A 20,043-nucleotide genomic window follows, 5' to 3' on the forward strand; every position below is an offset into this window, starting at 1 on the left:
CTCAAAGATTTGAAGGAAAGAGACACTATGGTAACTACTTTTATGCTGGGATATCTTGTGGTGAAACACTATTTTGCTTAAATGGTCATGTTTTAACCTGGGCTATTTTGTTGTTATGTCCCCGTTTATCTCAATCTCCTTTTTAAATTATTTACTTTTTAATTTTTATCTTTTTAATTAAGGGAAAAATAAATGAAAATTGCAGGATATATTATAGTAATCCACTTTGATTTCCAATTAACTTGATTTGAAACCCCGTATTGCTCTCACCATCTTGTTTTGACTGATTTTCTTCTATTCTGTTTTGCTTGATAGTACCAAGTTTGAGAGTATAGGCAACAACTGTAAAGACAATAAGATTCATTATGACGCCCATTCTGGTTTGACTATTATTTTCTTTTGAAGTCCTGTAATATCTCCAATGTTTTGGTTTTATTGGTTTTGTTCCTTACTGTTTTGTTCAATTTTATTATAACTGATGATATAGGCAATTCTTTTTAAGATAGCAAGAGGAATTATGGTAACCATTGTTGATCACCTTGCATTCTGTTTTTACATTATGTATTATGTCCATCCTTTTGATTTGACTGACTCTGTTTTGTTATGTTACATTTGGTTTTATTCTCTTCAAAAAGGGTAATAAGAACTGTGGGAGTAATAGAACCCAAAATATGTAATTGTTATTGTAAAAAATAGAGGAAAAGAAAGTGCTCTAAAGGATATAACTGCATGTATATTTAAGTGTATAACATAGATAGCCATATTACTGAGTTTTGTTGGATCATTGAACAGAACTGTTTGCAGTCTCACTGTTTGAATTTCCACTTTATATGCTTTAATTTTGTAACTTGAACAGCTATTTCTAAGATGACAATATGTAATCTATTAACTAGTGATTTCCTACTGTTTATTTTTTCTGAAATTCTGTATAACTTGTACCCTTTTGCTGTTTTTTTCTTTTTCTACTTAAATAAAATTAAAAAAAAATTATGCCAGAAAATAAAAAAAACATAAATTGGTCATTATATTTAATGATAAACTTAAATTACCACTTGTAACTTCCAAATACTATTTTTGATAATAAAAGTTAGAAGGAGATGATTGGAGTAGGCTCCATATTCCAAGTGAATATTGGTGATAATTATGATAATAAAAGTTACTAGAGGATTAAATAATTAACATAAATTTTAAAATAAAGTAATTCAGTTAAAATTGAATTTAAAATTTAAAAAGACTTTATTTTATTAATTCAGGCATATAAAAACAGTCTGTGTAATTCAGCCTTCAGGGTTTAAACCCCCAAATCTTTACTCAGCAAAGGCCAACAAGGCTCAGAGAACATTATAGTTAGAGCTCCTCCTTACTCGGGCACAAGCTGCTGATACCTAGGAGCCCTTTGGAACCCAGTCAACTTCAGCTCTTAGTCTTATCTGTGAATATTGCATCTTTGCCTTCAGCATTCGATACTTAAATATCTGATCAGGTGCCAATGTAGTAGTTTTGCCTTGAGGAGCCATCAGGCTTTCTCACATCTCACCTGCAGCTGTGCTTCGGATCTGGCTATATAGTGGAAACAACAGTTTCAAAAAGTCTGTTCCTCTGTCTTGGACTTTGACACAGCATCTGCTCTCTGGTTGAAAAGGTAAAGACTTCAGTGAGTGCCCCATGCTTTCTGTAAAGGTGAAGATGTGGGGCAAATTTTACAAATAAAAATGGCAGAATTGGAAAAATACAAATGGAAGTAAACTTAAGATAATCTTCCCACATCTACTAAAATAACAACAATAAACAAACAATACTCACTACAGTCTTGCTGGTGATGTAACCAGAGTGGTATACACATTTTTGCTAATGTACTTAGCAAATTATTTGGGATAACAAAACAAAAGCCCACTAAGAGATCTTAAAAATGTACATTTGGATGAAATAATTCTTCACTTTGGAAGTTATCCACGGGAAGTAATTTGGTGGGAGCAAAATGATGCTTGGCTCACATGTCCTAGCATGAGGTAAAATATCATTAAAAGGAAATCTAATGGAGGGTACATTATTGGGGCCTCAAAGAAAAAAGGGAAGAATTTCAGCTGCACGTGGATTCTCAGGACCTGTTAGGTCACCTGAGAGCCTCTGCCTGCTATGTACAGTCAGCACCTGTGTTTAAACGTTTCCTGGCGTGGTACCATGCACCATTTAACAAGCTCCTTTTGTTGTTTGATGATTTTCTTCATCATTTGTCTTCTTTACAACACAGACACTACTTTGGTAGGGCAGGGGTTTTTGCTTATTTCCTTTGCTGTTGTATTTTTGATATCTTGATCACGTAATGGACATGAAATAAATATTCATTGAGAAAAGCTGAAAAGATTATACCGTGAGGACTTTTTAGTGGCTGATTTTGATTTCTTCTCTTTCTGCTTTACATTTAGCCTTTCATTTATTTGTTCATTTAGCAAATATTTACTAATCCCTGCTCTGAGCCAGACACTACAGGAAGGGCTGGTTTACAGCCCTCAGAGTCCTGACCCTGCTGGAATGGGGCTCAGGGTCTGATGGGAAAGATGGTGGCCAGATCGGCGTCCCCAGTGAGGTGGAAGGGGAGCCCAGACCCTGTCGGGCTGGGTACCATGGAGTGCTCACTTGCGTGGAGATCAGAGAGGGAAGTTCTATCTTCACAGCCTGGAGTGATGGTCCTGCTGGTGCACGATGAGAACAGAGAGGCAGGCAGATCCGAGTGGGGAAGCCTTGGAGACTCCTTGTCAGGATTTTTGTCTGAAGAGCACAGGGCTATGGGAAACTATCAATAAAACAGAGATTTAAATGGGGGAAATGCTACCACCATGTTTGGAGTTCTTAGACGTGGGTTCAGTTGCAGCATGGTGCACAATCAGAAATCAGTAAGGCTGGGGTGGTTGAGCCCCACGGGTGATGCAAGCATGGTCTGGCAGCTGCCAGTCCTGGGTCCAACCCTTGCTTTGCTTCCTGATCATCACAGATGAGGAGCTCTCTGTCCTGCCTGCCTCCTGGAGTGAGTCTGAGAAGGGGCCATACTTAGCCCGGAAAGTGCTGTGTGTGTAATTTGTGTTTTGTATTCTTTATCAGGCCTGGACAGTAAAGCACCCAGAGGGAGGAATGGTCTTCATTTTTTAACCTCTCCTATGTAAACTGCAAAATGGGCTTATTCTCACCAATATACCATCTGAAAAGGATTCAAGCATATTTGTTGGAGTTGTATTTTCACAACTGGTGACCAGAAACTACAGGCCCAGGGTAAGGGTAACATCTAGTGCCTACACTGTCATTGACTCTTACCTAGATTATGTTGGTGACTGGAACCCAGGATTGATGAGGACCTGTGGCTACGTTAATCCTGTCCCACACGTGCCCAGGCCTCATAAGCAGATTTGGAAGGAGCAGGTTTTCCTGTGCACCACTCCAAACCCACAGGGGCAAAGCTGACGGACGGCTCCCTGCTTCTTCGTTTCTAATCAGTTCCGAGCCTGCTGCAGCTTGAGGCCCAGTCTTTCAATTATTCAAAAACTGGAAAATATTTGTAGCCTGATGCAGCATTTGCTTTTATTCCACAGAACAAAACCCTGGTAGGTGAGATCCAACACCCAGGGCAGCGAGGTCTCTAGATACACATGGATTGCTGGCAGAGGGCAGGACTATAGGAAGTGGTCGGGTTCAAACAGCATAGAGCAGGGATGGAAGAAAAAGACCAGAGATGAACAGGATCCTCCCGATCTCACCTTCTGTTCATCCGCCTGGAAGACTGGAGCACACTGAAATAAGGAACCTTGGATTGCAGCTCATGCAAGAGGCCGCTTAGCAGGCAGCAGCCCCTGGGGGAGCAGAGAGAGCCCTGAGCTCCAGCCCAGAGTTTGCAGCTAACTCTCGCCGTGGTCTCGGGGAAACCAGTGCTCTCTCTTTGGGCTGTAATCTCCTCACCTGTGAGGTGGGAAAAGTGGACTAGGTGACCACCCAGTTCCGCTGACACCTGTTTGCTAATTATTATAGGGCGACTCTCAGGTCTTGGTACCAGCAGTTACTAGATGTTCTGCTTAGGACGAAGCTGCTTTGTTGTCATATCTTCTGTTCGTCGTCACCCATTCTTTATTTTTTCTGTCACTAAGCACATACTGAGCACATGCTGTATACCCCGGGGTATCCTTTCAGGGGATCCCAAGCTACAGGTTACAGGATGCATCCTGAATATGAAGCCCGGTAGACAAGCCCCCTTATTTTTGTTCTCTGAAATTTGGTGCAGTTCTCACCAGGAAGGCATTTTAATGAAAAGTCAAGGAGCTGTGAGACCCGTTTATTCACTTATTGCTCCATTCAATGTACGTTATTTAAAGAATAAAAACTAGAAGCCAGGTGCCAAGTAAGGGAGAATCAAGCTGAGTGATGCAAAGGCCCTGCTCTCCAATTCACACAACTTCTTTGATGAGACCTATATGTGAAAACCATAATGCGGGGAGACAGGGGAGGAGGTGCAGGGAATTATGTCAGCACAGGGGAGCCCTGTCACCAAATGAGCCCTGAGAGCCCAGGGGCAACCTCCTTGGAACTGCAACTCTAGCTGAGACCTACTCCTAAATTTCTGTCTGACTTTATTCTGATGATGAAAGATGCATGCGTATATTAGAACACTCAGAAAAGAGTATAATAAAGATTACCAGTTCCTTCATAATTCAGAGAAAATAATTAAACATACTTTGGTATCTCCTTTTAATATATTTTTGATGCTGTTTCTTTCATCTTCCTTTCATTCTTTTGTTTGGACGAAGAATGTCAAAATATTGCTTTGTAAGTTGGATTTTCATTTAATATGATTGACTTTTTCATGTCAATAAATAAATTCTACTTCATTATTTTTGTAGCTGCATATTATATTCTATTGTATAGAGGCCGGCTTATTCTTTTAACTAATCCCTTATTGATGGATTCAGGTTATTCTTAGAAGTTGGATATCTGGACCAAAAGGTTATATTAACCATTCATACACACTTCCAGCTTATACTACAGTTTTATTGCAAAATTATCTATTTTGTGGCCTAGAGAGTATACTGCACTCAAGTGTTCCTTTACTTAACATTAACTGAGTACTTAACTATATTCTAGATGTTAGACTAAGTGTTTTGCACACCTTATCTGATTCAATGATTTGCTGTTTTTTTTTTTTTTTGTCTTTTTCCTTTTTATCGGTACCAGGGATCGAACTCACGACTGCCTACTTGGAAGCAGGTGCTTATACCGCTGAGCTAAATCCCCAGCCCCTTGCTGTTGTTTTGAGACAGGGTCTCACTATGTAGCTCAGGCTGGCTTTGCACTCACTGTGTAGCCCAGGCTGGCCTCAAACTCACAGTGTGTAGCCCAGACTGGCCATGAACTCACAGTGATCCTCCTATCTCAGTCTCTCTGCTGCGATACAGGTGAATGCCACAGTACCAAGACCTTGATTTAATGACTTTAACTTAATCTCAGCTCAAGCAAACCACCAGCCCACATTCTGCGATTGCAGATATTCCAAGAAAATCAATTCAAGAACACATTTCATTTCCTAAACTAAAAAATAGAGTGGCAGACAGAAAGGTGGCCACATAAAGTATTAAGGGGACGGTCAGCTCTTGGTTGAGCTTTGCTTGCATGTTAGTCCTCCTGTGCCATTTTCCAGAGATCACAACCTGCAAATTTAAATGCATTTGGAGAAAGCATCCGATGACAGTCTGTGAGTGCTGTGATGACTGTCATCAAACCTTGTGGAGACCACTGCATTTTCAGGTCCATGTAGCAGCTGGTGATGTTGCTAGAAATAAGGATCCTGAGTTCCTGATTTTCCTAGAATCATCATGGTCTATGCCTGTTGCCTCGTGTAATTATTGACAGTGCGTCCTTTCATTCTCAGAATTGCCACACCACGGGCAATAACTGATTTTGAGACAGCTTGATGCAGACTGGCAGGAATTGGGCAGTGAGATGGTCAGTGGTTGCCCATGCCTTTCTAGGGCAGGAATCTCTGTCTCTAATTTCCCTCTCCTATCATGCACAAGGGAATTAGGAATTATGTGATAATAGTGGAGAATCAGAGAAAATCACATATACCTGTGTGGGAAGAATAAGATGGTCCTATCATAAAATTCTTGCTCTTGTTAACGAGAAAAAAATTCTTGCTTTTGTCACAGGTCTCCCAGAATCTTGAATATCTTCCAATCTGTAGGTATTAAAAGGTTAGTTTAGAAGAGAGGAAAAATGCTAAAGGGAAACACTTTGGCATGGCTAAGAACAGACTGAAAACCATTTAGTTGTGAGAGGGAAGACATTAGGCCTAAAAATAAAGATTAGAGCTGTCACTGCAGGGGCAAAGTGCCTTTCCCATCACGGTGGACCCCAGGAGACTCAGTGCGGAGGGCAGTAACAGGAGTTCACGGTAATGATCTCGAGCTATCAAGAAAGTGTCTCACTGAATTTTGTAGGCTGCATTTAGAGCGACGGGGTAGAACGAGGCATTGTGGATGTGATCTCTATCCAAAAATATTTCTTATTGTTCAAATTAGGCTTATAAAAGATAAGCCTTCAGCAAGCCGAACACATTGATTATATAGAGTGACTTAACCTTCTAAGAGTCATGGGCAGCTAACAATTTAATATATAAGAAAAGGAATTTAAGTGATGTTTCCTGCCCTCAATGATGGCAAATTCTTATTGGTAATATAAGGTTTCAACCTCCTAGGGGTCTTTGCATTTTAATAGAGGACTTGAAGACACCAGATGATCTTATAATCCCCAAGGAGTCGAGTCGTGGGAGTAGAATTCTAGGCACTGAGAACAGAGGGAGAGAGTTTTGAGGGCCAGAGAATATTGTCCTGTTGTCAGTCCAGGCTCTCCTTTGTGTGGAGATTATGCTGTAGAAAGGGTCACCTCCTTTGGTGCCCACGTCCTCTGGAGTCATGTCCTCCCCCACCTCTTAGCCCTTCTCCAGACCTGGATCTCACCCGTAAGACACAGTGTAGAGTGAATCAAACCAGTTCACGGCCAGGAAGAAAGCTAGAGTCCCAAGAGCAACCGAGGCACTACTCAGGACTAATCAGAGCCGAAATTATGGATTGTTTAAGTGACAAGTTGGTCAAAGCACTCAGAGTCAAGACCGTTGGGGTTTTGAGAATTCTGGTGGAGTATCCATCAGGCCTCCACTCATTAATTCCATTCATGGCAGCATTTAAAGTGTAATGAAAACTCAATGCAAAAAATATTAGGAGACTTGGAGATTTTAATAGTTATTCCCAGGACACACACGCCTAGAACAGAGGACGTGGCACTGAAAACAGAGTTAGCAAGGCTGCTGCCTCCACCCCACGATGCTCACCTCACTGTGCCCCCTCTAGATTGCCATGAAGCTCCTTGGAGGGGAGGAAGAGACCTGAGAGGAGCCCCTAACCCTTCTAAAAGACCAATCAAAAGCCTTGTCTAATTCCTTCCCATCAGAGAGTATGTGACTTACCAACGCTACTAAACTGTGATGGATTCCGGCATGTCATTCCCCCAAGTAATTCAGACCAGCATTTCCCTGAAGGAGGCTTAGCATATCTCCCAGAATGCCACTAATCTAATAGCTGCCCTCTTTCTGGGAAGTAAACCTGGGTCTGTGGCGTCCAGGCAGGAAGAACAGCCATTCAGTTTCAAACAGCTCTCTGTTGACTTCAGCTGGCTTTTCTACATTTTCAGTGTTTCTCTCCGTGCCCCTCCTCCTGCAGGAGAAAAGGCATGGGGCCTGTAAGTAGCTGACTCAGCTAGGCAGGGACCAAATAAAGTCCATTATCCCTGGCCTTGGGCTGAGGCGGAGAGACCAGATGCTTACCGTATATAATCTCAGAGGTGCAGAGAAATCTCCTTTACTCAAACTAGTATCCATTTTCCATCGCTGATGTGCATAATTACATTATTAAAGGCTTATTCCTCTGTGGCCTGATGAAGCTGCCTTGATAATATGACCTATCCTTGCATCCATCTTTCATGTGCTGAGAGCTGTGACAAGGGAGGACTCCAGGTCACCCGGCACCCTGGGCTCCTTGGAACTGGGATGGCACAGGACATTCTGGGAGCCATGCTGAAGATAGCAGACCCATTTTCCTCCTCTGTAGTTCCCACTGTGGTGTTTATACCTTCACTTAATGTGACTGCACCCTGTACACTTGCTAGCCCACACCATACCTGTCATCCAAGTTTCCTGGGAACGTAATGGCTGAGTTAGGGTTAGCTCGTGTCACCTGACCACAAAATATTACTGGTGTCTGACCAAGATCACAGCTGTTAATCTTCAAAACTGTTGAGGTCTCATCAAGTCTAGGGCTTCCAAAGTTGTTAGGTATGAACAGAATCAAGGAGATTCGGGAAAGGAAGGGGAGAGAGCCTGACCTCAAGGTGCAGGTCCTAGAAATGGATTTTCATTCTTTTGTAAGGAGACATCAGGAACCATGTGCAGACTGGAGAAAAGCCCAGGTTCTGGAGATTGTAGGCAAGTTGTTTAGATCCCTTGCTTAGTTCCAAGGAGAAATACGGCTTACTGTCACCACAGAGAGCCCCATAACACTGCCAGCCCTCCAACAAGTCACTGTGGCCTCTCACATGCACACAGGATGCCAGATTGTGCAGCCAGCTTGAAGGACAGAATTTTACCAGATGAAGGAGATAGCACAGTGCTCTGTGCTGAAGAATTTTAAACAAAGACCTGTAAGTCAGAGCCATCTAAGAAAGGAACCATCTTCCTCATGGTGCCCCACCCCCACCCCAGTGTGGGTGCTGCTGGGACCTGGGCTGGCGGCACTGAGTAGCCCCCCACAGCCCTGTCTGTCCTTCCTGAGGTGTGGGCCAGCCAGCCCTGCAGCCTGTCTCATTTCACATCGTCTACACTTTCCAATAAGTTCTTATTCTATTAGATTGCTTCCTGGAAGATCCAAACATTAAAAATCACCGGTCAGTCAGTTCTTTATTCTGTTAGTCACCAAACTGATTTTTTAAGCTCAGAACCAATAAAGCTGTGATGGCAAAGAAAGGATATAGATTTCTCTTTCCCACACACTCATATATAATAATAATAAAACTTTATTAAACAAGAGACATGTTGTTTCAGGGAATTTTTCTTCCCCCTCTCTAGTCCCTGAGGCTAAAATATACAATCTTATTAACTTCCTAGAAGAAATACTCCATTCCCTCAGTGCAAATGCTGAACATCCATCTTCCTGGAGCTGGAAAATGAGGCAGGACTTTGACAAGAAGGGATGTGGGGTGCAGTTTGATCCAGGGAAATCTCGAGGAGGAGTCTGATTGGAGGCTCCCGAGGAATCTACGTAGACTGTTAGGAGCCTCTCAGAATAGGAAAGGAAGAGAGAAAGGCATTAGAGGGTAGGTTGGCATGAAAAGGGACACCAGGACTGAAGGGGACAGAGACTCCATGCATCCCAGGCATCAGGATGGGGAACCCAGGGTCAGACAGCAGCTCTCATGTGCCCAGAGTCACATGGATTAGATGGTGGCACAGGAAGCAGAGAGCTACCATCCTCTGAGTTCCCTCCTCGCCTGCCTCCTACCTGTAGTCCTGGACTGATCTCAAACTAAGGAAATGCAGTCCTGCCTTTCACATGGTCCATGAGCAGGCTCCACATTCCTCAGAGACCTCAGGATCCAGGTCTCCTCTTTCCATTTCTGCCCACAGGAAGAGGAGAACCTTGCTGCTTCTGAAGCAGATGTCAATCAACATCAGCACAGGTCTCCATCAGGTGACAAGTGAGATCAGAGCACAGAAGTCCAATTTGGTGCCAGTTTCCTATGCTCAGATCCTTGAAGAAAGTAGACTAGACGACAAGGACACAGGCATAGTACCCAGATGTACCCAGAGCATAATGTCCTTACAGGAGACTTTGGCACAGTCCAGAGCTTAGGGTTGCATCTGAGAGGAGGAAAGAAGAATCAGGAACTCTCTGACAGTGACCACTGAGTGACAACATGTGGGTCCCAGGCCTGTGTGGTGGTGACCAGCTCCACACAGTTCCCCACTGCACATGAGGACTTATGGGGGTGCTCAGGCGGAAGGGACAGTTGTGAACTCAGTTGTGCACCTGCAAATGCATGCATTAAAATCCTTGAGACTGGACGTAGAAATGGGGCTTCCAAGGAGGTCACTCAGGTTTGTGAGGTCTTAGGCACAGGCTCTAATATGATAAGACTGATGAACTTCAAAAACAGGAAGAGAGCAGAGTTCTTTTTCTCTGTCTCTGTCTCTCTGTCTCTGTCTCTTTCTCTCTGCACACAAAGAAGAGGCCATGTGAGAACATGGTGAGAAGGTGCTGTAAACCCACAAGAGAAGTTTCACCACAATTCAGCCCTGCTGGCACATTCAGCTTGGACTTTCAGCCTCCAGAGCTGTGAGAACATAAACTTCTGTTGTGTAATCCATAGTCTTTGCTGTTTTCTCTTGCCAGCCTTAGCTGCCTAATACAGGGGATGCTGGGGAGAGCGAGAATCTGAAACAGGGACAGTCCAGGAGGAGTCAGGGCCAGGGCCATGGGTTCTTGTTGCTCGCTCTGGCAATCCCAGTCATCTCTCCTCACCGAATCTCAGCCCACTCAAACAGCCCGGGCACTTGCCACTTCTGATGTTCTGCCTTTCATCCTTTTCTGAGGTCCAAGGGCCAAGACATGGGCTCTCTGAAGAGTTGAAGTCTTTTCAGGCAGGTGGAAGAGGAAGGCGATGAGTTCCAAAGTCCACTCTACTCAGAAGACTCTGGCCACAGAAAAAGCATACACATGGATTTAGTATTGAACGTGATTTGGTGTTTGTTTTAAATTGTGAGATTAGATGCCTCTGAATGACATATAAAAGGAGCAACAGTGAACTCATTAGAAAGTGGTATTTATTTGTATTTCAGATGGTATTTTCCAAGTACAGTTTGGCGAATCCAAGTTAGGTGACTGTCAAATGTACCTGACACACAGCAGAAGTAGTTCAGATACCCTACAGGAGATACACCCAACAGCATGACCTACAGGAGATAGACCCAACAGCATGACCGACGCAGAGATGTGGGCATATACAGACCCTTGTTCCCTCCCTTCACTGGAGTCACTGTCCCTAGGTAGCATCAGCGCTCTTAGCTCTGGATGCTGGGTCCAAGCTGCCACCACGAGACTGTTTCCTGCTGGTTCCATTTAAGATCAACCCGCCCCACCCCGTGTTTCCCAAGCAATGACTGTGCATTCATCTCTGCTTTGCTCAACTGCAAGATGGTAACTGAAAAGCCTCTGAGGTCACTTCTAACTCGAGAGATGGCGGAAGGGCTCAGACAGTTTAGCCACTGTTCCTTCCCTGAAGGCCCTGGCAGTGGCCCTGTTAATACCTTGTCTTGTGTATGTGGAGAGGGACTCCATTTCCTGCCTTCCCATAGAAATTTTATCCATTTATGAGCAGGACCACGTGCCAGTAAAACATGTGCACGAGGGATGTGAGTCTTTATCCGAGCTGGCGCCTAACACTTTCCTTTTACTCTTCTCTACCAAAGGAGGGAAAGAGACCAATCGATGTGAGGTGCAGAAATCCTAGGAGACACAAGAGCCGCTGTACCTGAGGAGCACAGAGGATCCCTTACTACCTGGAGAGGCCCCTCACCCGAAGCCAACGGTGATAAGACAGGAAAGCAATGAAGTGTGCTGTGCTGCGCCATCGCCGACTGCGTGGAGGACCGTTCCTTCTGACAGTTAGCGTGTCCAGGCTCAGACGCTGACTCACTGTGAGAGTAGCAGTCGCCTGATCTCTAATGGAACTCACCCTGGGTGGGAAACTAATGAACACCCAGATTGCACTGTTCAGTGCACAGAGCTCTGCGTACAACGCGGGTCTGTCTGACTGCAGGGACAGTGCCATCAATCTGGTTCTTCGTAAAGTCCTCTGGACTACAGTGGGACCACAGGGTGGGGTGGAACGTGCAGGGCAAAACCCAGCTCCCAGTGTTCCTGAGACGGAGATGACTTCCAAACTGGGTGTAAGGGTGTTTTTGTTGAATGATGCACCGTCTGTTTCTCCTCCTTACTCCACCAGCATGTTCTCAGCCCATTGTGCCCCTCGCGAACACTTCCCCTACAAAGAAACCATGGCAGCTTTGGAACTTGGAACCAGGCTAATCCTTGGGTCTCAGGCAGGGAGCTCAGGGAGCCTTGGCTTTGGAGTAGCCTCTGGGGTGCTTACCGAAGCCTGCTGGCCTGCCTAGAGCTTGGTCTTTTGTGGCAAAAACTAGGTCTGAGGTCCACTTGGGGCAGAGATCAGGAGTGCCCGGGACTCTTGAGCTACTCTTCTCCCATGTAATCAAGAGGCTCAAAAATAGAGAACATTATCGGATGTTTAATTATTCCCTTGCTGGGCTGCCTCCCCAGCTGGGACCCTGGCAGTACCAGTCTCAGTATGAATCACATTTCATCAGTGTAACTGCAGGGCTTCAGGGATCATTTTGGAATACTAGGATGTTAATGCATCAGGTTTTGTTCCAAGCAGTGAGCTACCTCCTGGGATTTGGGAATCTCTCTTTTAATCTAGATAGCACTAATGAGCTAGTAAGGACTCCTGACCCTCTTGACTCACTCCCCGTGTCCCAGGAGAGCTCCGAGTGCTAGAATCAGCCACATCCGCACTGTCCCACAGCCAGCCCTGAGCCTGATACAGCTTCAGGCTGTCAGTGTGACCAGTTCCACTTGGAAGCATTCTAACTGCCTATGATCCTTCTTTTCTTTCAAATTACTGACTAAACAGAGCTCTGCACACCCGTGCTCTGGTTATCTTGATGTCAGTGGCAGCATTGTTGTCTTCTATAATGGAATTTGGCAAGGAGTTGTCGTCAGATTCCATCCCCAAGCAATGAATATGCTGGGATATGGAGGAGATGGCCCTTGAAGGTGAAGGTGGTTTGCTATGGACTTTCCAAGCCTCATGGGGTCACAGGAGGGGCTGTTTAAGAGGTGGCTGCATCTAGAGTGTGTGAGGATGGGACTGATTCCTGGTGCAATGCTAGGCTCAAGGGCACTAGGATTAGGGCTGTGAGTGCTCCTGCCCTAAGTCTGCATAAGATAAAAGGGGCAAAAAGTCTCTGTTGAGGTCCCTTGTCTCTTTTGCTATCTTCACCTGAACTGTTTCTCTTCTCTGTGATGCCCCCCTGCCATGTGCTTTGGAGCAGGACAACTCTAGGCAGAAAATTCTATGACCTATGAGCTAAATAAACTTTTCCCTGTTTAACTTTGGGTGTGGGGTATTTTGTCTCAGCAATGAAAAAAGTAAGACACAGTTAAAGATCATTTAGCTTTTTCCCCAGGTCTATCTCTCAGTGCCTTTAAATTTACATTTACTAACTTCAGAAGGCTTCATATGACACTTCTGTCTGTCAGGGCTTTTCTAAGTGGTTTATAAATATTCACCAATTTACCCTGGTGCATTTTAATGCACATTTTATAATAAGAAGCTGAGGACAGCAGAGAGGTTAGGGAGCTTCTCTAAAGTCACAGAGCTAAGAAGTACTAGTGTCAAGGTTCTGAGCTGGGCAGTGTGGCTCCAGGGCTGTCTACACCCACTTTACCATCCTGCCTTCCCCTCAGCTCTGAGCAGAGCTAGCCCACCACTGGGATCATGGGTCCATCCCATCGACGCAGTCTGTTCTCCTCTTCCTTACCCCTGGAAATCTTAGCTCATCTTGCAAGACATGCTGAGTTTCTACATGAAGCCTTCGTGGATCTGCAGTACCATGCAGGAATTGATGGGCTCTGCACTACGCTGGTACAGTCACAAAGGGCGGGTGCTGGAAACCTAGAGCAAAATGCACACCGTCCCTTGCTAGTCTTATGACCTTGTGCAAATTACTCAATTTCCATAGCCTATGCTTTCTTGTAGCTACAAAATAAATAAATAACAATAAAAAGAAAAGAAAAAATTGCAGGTACATTGAAGGCTTCTAAAACGGTTAAACACATAGCCGTATTTAGATACCTAGAACAGCAGTGGTTCACACTGATCATATTTATATAATAAATATTATATTTCATATATATATATATAGATAAGCACTTTATTATTATTACTTCAGTTCTCACCTACTGCTGTTCAGTCACAGTTCTCTTTCCCATGAGTCTTACCCTTCGCAAGATTGTACTTATAATCTTATATTCACAGAAGATCTGGAACATTTGTGTTATTTTCCCCCTGGCACTTAGATTAGTATACTGCAGATAGTAAGCACTCATTTAGTGGCAATAATTAATGAGTTGAAGAAAGCTAATATTCCATACCCAGCCAAGAAGATTAAAAAATTTCTTTCTCTCCCAATGAATTGCCTATAAATATGTCACAGGTCCTCATTGATTTTGGAATAGTGCATCTCAGGGGTAATTGAATCTGTCTTAGCTTAAAGAAGAGCTACTCCTAAACAACTTAACAAACACAGCCATTAATTGGGGCGGCTGAGTTAAAATGAGGCCCAAACTTGGTGGGATTGGAATATCGGTAATCTGTAACAGCCAGCCAGCCTCTAGGAACTTGTAACTCCTCTGTAAGCTTTGCTTTCCAGTTTTGTCTCCAGAGAAACAGTCGCTTAAGTATGATGGGGATTCTGCAGATACACCCTGCCAGGTGGTTAAGAAACCATCTGAAGACAGACACCTCATTATCATTTGATGCTCACAGCAAAGAACCACTTACAAAACCTGCTCTGTTATTTGACTATTTGGATCCTTGAGTTCATTGATTCCAGCATAATTGTAAAGATTCATTTTAAAGTCAGTAAAGCTCCATGCCTTCCGCGGGGTCAGAGAATACTGCAAGGCTCTAGATCTGCAGTAGATGACTTTTTGCACGACAGTCGTGTTCCGCTTCCCATTAAAATCAGGGCAAAAATGTGAGTAACTCCATGCCTGCTCGGAGTCCCCCACGTATGGAGGATGGCCTCCAGGTTGCTCAGGTTATAAGGCAGGGTCTTCAGAAGTGTTGCCCCTCTGTCCTTTAATACTGGTTTGCTGCTCTGTGGGGAAGGCAGCCCCGGGAAAGAGCAGGTGAAGAGTTTGGGGAAGCAGAAATCACTTTTCTCGTAGCAGGAAAAGCAGAACCTCAGTGTGCTCATAAGTAGCTTTTGTTTTCATCCTCCTGAGCTCCAGCACCAGCGTTGTCTCTCAGCCCTGAAGTCATCTGTGGGGCTCGGCTCCTCTTTGGGTTTATAAAATGGTAAAAAACTTCTGTTATGTTTTAAACTCCATTCTTAACTTTTCTCTAACACAGCAACTGACCAAGGGAGAGCCTGGTTGAGGAGGTGCTTTGTATCCCAATGCAGAGACTCACTGACTGATGGAGGATTTGGGTGGCTGATATAAGCCATGTCCTTCACCACCTACAAAAGGAAGATGCTGTTCTATGCTCTCAGGAGGTCATGTGCATCCCATGGGATGACGCATGTGTACTCTTAGTGTAGCGTCTGTGACATCATTGAAGCTCAGTGTAGTAGTTAACTGTGGTGACAACTTGGATAAGAAATAGCTAGCTGATTGGCTGAGCACCATGTGAGTGTGTGTGCAGAATGGATTTACTGAAGAGGGAAGACCCATCCTAGGTGTGGGAGGCACTGGCTTGCAGCCTGGATGGCATAGAAAGGGAGAGAAGGGGGCTTTGCACCTAAGGTTGGCTTCCAGGCTTCACAAGGTAGGCATGGGGCACGCTGAATACACATAGAACTTCTCTCCGGTGGTCACGTTCACTGAAACTCTCTGCCCTCCTCTCCTGGTTTGTCCCCATTTTATCCCTGCTTCTGAAGCTTTACTTGACATCTTAGCCAGAATTAACGAGCCAAGTCCTGGAAACTCAAGCCAAGGAGAGGGGAGGGAAAGGGCAAAGCCAATGTGTAGCATAAGGCTACAGGCAGGGTGCTTTTCTTGAGAAGGCGTCCAGATTTCTACTGCTTAAAACCAGTGCAGAGCTGGTACAGTGTCTTGATTTGATTGAAAATTCTCTGGGTGAGATAGAAATTGCTGAGAATACATGTTCATTTACATTAGTATCTGGATTCTGCTTTTAGCCGCTGTGGCTCCTGACCTCACAATGATAGGAGACCAACGCAGCCAGTTACAAAAATAATAAACTCTGGAGGAATGAATGAGGGAGGGAGCGAGGGAGGGAATGAGAGGCAGGTAGAAAAATGAGGGTGACCAGGCTCCTTATGACAGCCAAAGCGGTTTCCACCCAGTAATCCCAGATCCAAACCTCCAGCACATCCCTGGAAGGACAATATATATGTAAATAAAGCCATCACACTTAGAATGTCAGGCCTCAGAGGGTTCCTCCGGAGCTTACAAAGGCCACTTCACATTTCTCCATGAATTTCCAAAACTTGACAGCTTTCTTAACTCACTGATGGCACAGAATAAAAGCTTCAAGAAATCATGCTGTTTGAAAAATAAACTATTTACTGTTCAGTTCAGAGGGAACATTCTGAATTTAACTACTTTGTGGCTATCAAAATGTGACTTAAGGACACAACACTGATTTAAAATGCAAATACACATTTTAGACACACAGATAAGGGAATAGTTGTAACCCAAGCCTAATGGTGGAGGGTGAGGGTGAACTCCAGCCACTGAAGGCTCAGACTTGTGTATCCTCTGGGTCACAGTGTGGATTGGGTCTAAAACTCCCTCACTTTGGACTCCCTCTCTCCCAAGGATATCAAAGAGGTCCTTCTAGTGCATGCCCGAAGACACATTTTCACAAAGCAAGTGGACAGCAAATCATTAAGCAGGTTAATCACTATGCAAACATTCCTTAACACAATGAATATTTGACTTCCACAAGTAAAGGCTTGTCTGAACTGCACCGTGCTCTGTGCCTAGTACTTGTCCTTAAGGTGAGTATAACTCCATTTAGGTCTCTGGATGCTTGTATGTAAGATGTACATTTTAGGGCTCTATACCATAAAAACATAGGTGAGGCCATAAATCTTGGACATTCGTGTTTAATTTCGTGTAATGGGAACAATCAGACAGAGCCTCACAGTGTGTAGTGGTCAGCACTGTCTTCACAGACCTTTGAGCCCTCCCTCAGCTGTGGGCAGCTGCTGCCCCACGGCCTGGCAGTGTGGGCTGGGGTTGGTGCCAGAGCCTGTGGAGACAGAGCTGTTCACAGGTTCCCTGATGGGAGCTGGCAGATGCTGCCTGGAGTGGGGTAGGATAGATGACCTCTAAGTTCCCCTCTAATATTAAGATTCTGTCACAGAGTTAGCTCCACAACACCAGTGCCCGCAGCACTAAGGGACTGCCCCTCTGACAGCACTATGATGACAGGCTTTCTGTGTGTCTGTGGGACCGCTGTTTCCAGAAGACCAGCCCAAAATGTGTGGCACATTGAAAAAAATCTCTCGACTTGTAAAAATTGCTCTCGACTTGTAGAAATTGAACCATGGTATTAATACAGTTTTGTGAAAACACATGACCAAAGACAAAATTCTCCATACACAAATAAAATACCCAGAAACTCTAGTCAGGAGTAAGCCAAGCTTAATTTCAGAGGAATATAGGAACCAGTGAAGCACACCAGGGAAGTTGCCCATGGAAGTGAAATTCTGGGTGCAATTCATTGCAGTTTAATTCAGTGGATGCATGCTGAGTGTTAGGCACTGCGCTGGGCTGGATTTCTGTTCTGAATAAAGGAGTCCTCTTTGCTCTTAGTGATTGGTTCTGCACCGAGAATCTTCATCAGGATGGTGAGAGATGGATCAGAGCAAGAGTGCAAATCATTTCCTCACAGAGGCCCATCCTAGCCCCGCCTACCCCCGTGGTGTACTGTCCACGCACATTCAGATGCCTAATTCCAAAGCCTTAAACAACTCAGCAAGGGAGGTTATTCTCTATTCTATAGAGGAGGAAAGCATGCCACAGCAAGGTTAAATGGCTTGACCTAAGTCATCCACCTATTAAATACCGATTTGGAGCTTGAAACATAATTCTCTGACTTCACAGCCAGAAGCATCTGTGCTGTATCTACGTTTCACCAGCTTCTGCAGTTGTCTGAAATACAGGGTCTAAGGGATGGGGGGGGGGGGCTCGTACTATGCTGTGATTCTTGGGGAACAGAGATCTCCAGCACTCAGACCTTTCCCCCAGGTTTTCTATCCCCTCCGTGTCCCCCCATTTGTTATTACTGGAAACTGGCCAGATGGGTGAGCTAAGCATCCAGTGGTGAACAGCTTTTGGGTCTGACTTTGAGCCGTGTTACATACTCCAGGTAGGTCAAGGGCTTTCCAGCCGCCTCTGGGAGGTCTTTCTTATTTTAAGCCAATTTGACTACAAATGCAACCTCCCTGACAGAGTCTGTTCAGCAGCTGTGAGTGGGGCCGTCCGCCCTGAGCTCTGGCTCCTGGTTAGAGGGCAAAGCAGCCTGGAAGTGAGGCTTTGGAAAGGTTCTCGGCGTGGCTCCCTGGAAGGAGTCACATGCTCTCAGCCTTCCAGTGTCTCTCCCGCTGTTGGGGCCAGTTCTGTACCAGAGGCGATGCTCACCTGAACACAGCAGGCTACTCCTGGCAGCAGAGATACATCTTAGCCCCTGTGACGGGCTCCACTAGTCTGGTAGCCACTGGCAAGATGTGTGTTATTCCTGAACATCCGTCTTGTTGCAGCAGATAATGGACTCTGGTTAGGAGACAACACAGTAAACGTAGCATAAACACTGGGCCGTGCAGCTGGAATGAGGCTGCATACAAATAAGAGCGCTGGGAGCCGGGGAGGCAATAAGTCAGGAATGCACTGGAGAAAGATTATTAAAAGTGGAGCCTGTGCAATTCTGCAACAAGGTTGAAAGCTCAAAGCGTTTCTTGATTACAGGAGGACCGAAGGCAGCAGCTGGCCTTGTTTCTGAGGCTCACTGGCTGGGATGCTGGACACTGCACTTAAAATCCTGCTGCTATCCACTTTGCTCCATTGTAGAGCTGGGATTTTACACACTTAAAAAAGAATTCCAGAGCTGTGGCAAAGATGCTTACCAAAAGCATTATGGGAAAAGCTAAAAGTATTGCACTGATGCAGGGTTACATTATGCTACATTTTTGAAATGGGTTAAAATTACTCTTAGACATTTGAGTCCTCGTGTCACTCAAATATTAAACAATGTTCTTCATAACACAAATCTCTCAGGGATGTATCAGGCATTAAATAAAGCAAGAGTACTGTCTGCCGTGTCATAGTTAAAATGGGAAGGGCCTGGCTGTTAGTGTCACAGTCAGGGACTTTCAGGCTGTACTGCAATGATAAATAAATTCTGAAGGCCTAATGACATCACAGCAGTGATGTGAGGATGAGACTGCCTTTCTAAAGCAATAATACCTTGTGTGCCTTGGAGGTTTCTTTTGTTTCTCCTCCAAGCAGGAGGTCCTGCATCCCAGGCAGCTTTGAATAGCGATACTGTGATTTCTCCCATTGTCACAGAAGGGGGCAAATCCCTCTGTGAAAGGTTCCATGTGGCTTATCATTTTTGCTCCTATTCAGTTGGCCAGAACCCAGTTTTGTAGCCTCAATCCAACAGCAGCATTGGCTGTGAGTGTAGAGGGGTCCATGGAAGTCTTGATGAATGCTGTCAGCCTTGAGTGGCAGCAGGAGGACGACTCTCCTAGAAACCTGGTGGCTGTGGAGGACATGGTGCTGCTCTGCTGGGATACCTCTGGCCTGCGAGTCCATGAAAACAATAATAGACTTGCGTGTTTAGGGAGAAGAAAAAGATACCCCAAAGACTTACCAATCAGCTGTACCTCTGTTATGCAGGTATACAGGGAGTTTAATACTGGAAACTGGTATGTCTGCCTCCTGGTTTGTTCAAGGTAACAATTTAAATAATTTAACCATATCTCTAGGCTAATTGCTTTTATGCCATCTTAGCAGCTATGATATAATTGGGATAATATTACCTTTTAGCCTTCTAATACCAAAGCTAATGGCTTTGGTCAGACATTTTACTATTGATTAGAATACTTTATTAAAAGCCTAG

At 44.6% G+C, this 20,043-nt stretch overlaps 1 long non-coding RNA gene across 1 annotated transcript in view; it reads left to right on the forward strand.

The window, feature by feature from the left end:
* Window positions 1-13,275, forward strand: part of LOC134471821 (uncharacterized) — a 354,989-nt gene extending 341,714 nt beyond the window's left edge. The window contains exon 5 of the long non-coding RNA XR_010041508.1: window positions 11,555-13,275. This is a non-coding gene — a long non-coding RNA (uncharacterized LOC134471821). The remainder of the gene's footprint in view (window positions 1-11,554) is intronic.
* The last annotated feature ends 6,768 nt before the right edge of the window (window positions 13,276-20,043 follow it).

This window comes from Cavia porcellus, unplaced genomic scaffold, assembly GCF_034190915.1.
Source record: "Cavia porcellus strain 051 isolate PalLab524CR breed Dunkin Hartley unplaced genomic scaffold, mCavPor4.1 scaffold_1, whole genome shotgun sequence".
NCBI lineage: Eukaryota > Metazoa > Chordata > Mammalia > Rodentia > Caviidae > Cavia > Cavia porcellus.